Source organism: Phyllobates terribilis, unplaced genomic scaffold (genome assembly GCF_046119375.1).
Source record: "Phyllobates terribilis strain yellow unplaced genomic scaffold, ASM4611937v1 Scaffold_576__1_contigs__length_1038135, whole genome shotgun sequence".
Taxonomy (NCBI): domain Eukaryota; kingdom Metazoa; phylum Chordata; class Amphibia; order Anura; family Dendrobatidae; genus Phyllobates; species Phyllobates terribilis.
Genome location: NW_027363336.1, coordinates 789,861 through 792,500, shown reverse-complemented (window position 1 = coordinate 792,500; position 2,640 = coordinate 789,861).

Below are 2,640 nucleotides of genomic sequence, written 5' to 3'. Positions count from 1 at the left end.
ATAACTGATATGAACTCAGCCTTACAGTGTATTCTCACTTCTATCCTGTATTTTGTTGTATATTCCAGAGTGAACAGCATGTACTGTGGGAATAAATCTGCTATGGTGGATTCTTATAAATGACCAGTAGATGGCAGTGTAGTCTGCTCTCAGTGCATGGCATTGCTGTGGGAGGGGGCTGTGTGCTTCTGTATTGAAGCTTCATTCTCTGAGGAGACATTGAATGTTAATTAGCTTCTTGTATAGGGGGAGGTTTAAGATAAATCTGCTATAGTGTCCTTTAAAAAGAAATAGTAGAATGCAGTATAGTCTACTTCACATCGCCCTCCCCAGGTCCGACACACAGCACAGCATCTCCATCCCCAGGTCCGACACACAGGGCGGCATCTCCCTCCCCAGGTCCGACACACAACTCAGAATCTCCCTCCCCAGGTCCGACACAGTGCAGAACCTTCCTCCCCAGGTCCGACACACATCTCAGCACCTCCCTCCCCAGGTCCGACATACAGTGCGGCACCTCCCTCCCCAGGTCCGACACACAACTCAGAATCTCCTTCCCCAGGTCCGACACAGCGAAGAACCTTCCTCCCCAGGTCCGACACACATCTCAGCACCTCCCTCCCCAGGTCCGACATACATACAGCTTTGCATCTCTCTCCCCAGGACCGACATACATACATACAGCTTCTCCCTCCCAGGCCCGACATGCATACAGCTTTGCATCTCCCTCCCCAGGTCCGACATACACACAAACAGCATCTCCCACCCAGGCCCGACATACATACAGCTTTGCATCTCCCTCCCCAGGTCTGACACACATACATACAGCATCCCCCTCCCCAGGCCCGACATACATACATACAGCATCCCCCTCCCCAGGTCCGACATACATACAAACAGCATCTCCCTCCCAGGCCCGACATACATACAGCTTTGCATCTCCCTCCCCAGGTCCGACATACATACAAACAGCATCTCCCTCCCCAGGTCCGACATACATACAGCTTTGCATCTCCCTCCCCAGGTCCGACATACATACATACAGCATCTCCCTCCCAGGCCCGACATACATACAGCTTTGCATCTCCCTCCCCAGGTCCGACATACATACAGCTTTGCATCTCCCTCCCCAGGTCCGACATACATACATACAGCATCCCCCTCCCAGGCCCGACATACATACAAACAGCATCTCCCTCCCCAGGTCCGACATACATACAGCTTGGCATCTCCCTCCCCAGGTCCAACATACATACATACAGCATCTCCCTCCCAGGCCCGACATACATACAGCTTTGCATCTCCCTCCCCAGGTCTGAAATACATACAAACAGCATATCCCTCCCAGGCCCGACATACATACAGCTTTGCATCTCCCTCCCCAGGTCCGACATACATACATACAGCATCTCCCTCCCAGGCCCGACATACATACATACAGCATCTCCCTCCCAGGCCCGACATACATACAGCTTTGCATCTCCCTCCCCAGGTCCGACATACATACATACAGCATCTCCCTCCCAGGCCCGACATACATACATACAGCATCTCCCTCCCCAGGCCCGACATACATACATACAGCATCCCCCTCCCAGGCCCGACATACATACATACAGCATCTCCCTCCCAGGCCCGACATACATACATACAGCATCTACCTCCCCAGGCCCGACATACATACATACAGCATCTCCCTCCCCAGGCCCGACATACATACATACAGCATCTCCCTCCCCAGGCCCGACATACATACATACAGCATCTCCCTCCCAGGCCCGACATACATACATACAGCATCCCCCTCCCAGGCCCGACATACATACATATAGCATCTCTCTCCCCAGGCCCGACATACATACAGCTTTGCATCTCCCTCCCCAGGTCCACATACATACATACAGCATCTCCCTCCCAGGCCCGACATACATACATACAGCATCCCCCTCCCAGGCCCGACATACATACATACAGCATCTCCCTCCCAGGCCCGACATACATACATACAGCATCTCCCTCCCCAGGCCCGACATACATACATACAGCATCTCCCTCCCCAGGCCCGACATACATACATACAGCATCTCCCTCCCCAGGCCCGACATACATACATACAGCATCTCCCTCCCAGGCCCGACATACATACATACAGCATCCCCCTCCCAGGCCCGACATACATACATATAGCATCTCTCTCCCCAGGCCCGACATACATACAGCTTTGCATCTCCCTCCCCAGGTCCGACATACATACATACAGCATCTCCCTCCCAGGCCCGACATACATACATACAGCATCTCCCTCCCAGGCCCGACATACATACAGCTTTGCATCTCCCTCCCCAGGTCCGACATACATACATACAGCATCTCCCTCCCAGGCCCGACATACATACATACAGCATCTCTCTCCCCAGGCCCGACATACATACATACAGCATCCCCCTCCCAGGCCCGACATACATACATACAGCATCTCCCTCCCAGGCCCGACATACATACATACAGCATCTCCCTCCCCAGGCCCGACATACATACATACAGCTTCTCCCTCCCCTGGCCCGACATACATACATACAGCATCTCCCTCCCCAGGCCCGACATACATACATACAGCATCTCCCTCCCAGGCCCGACATA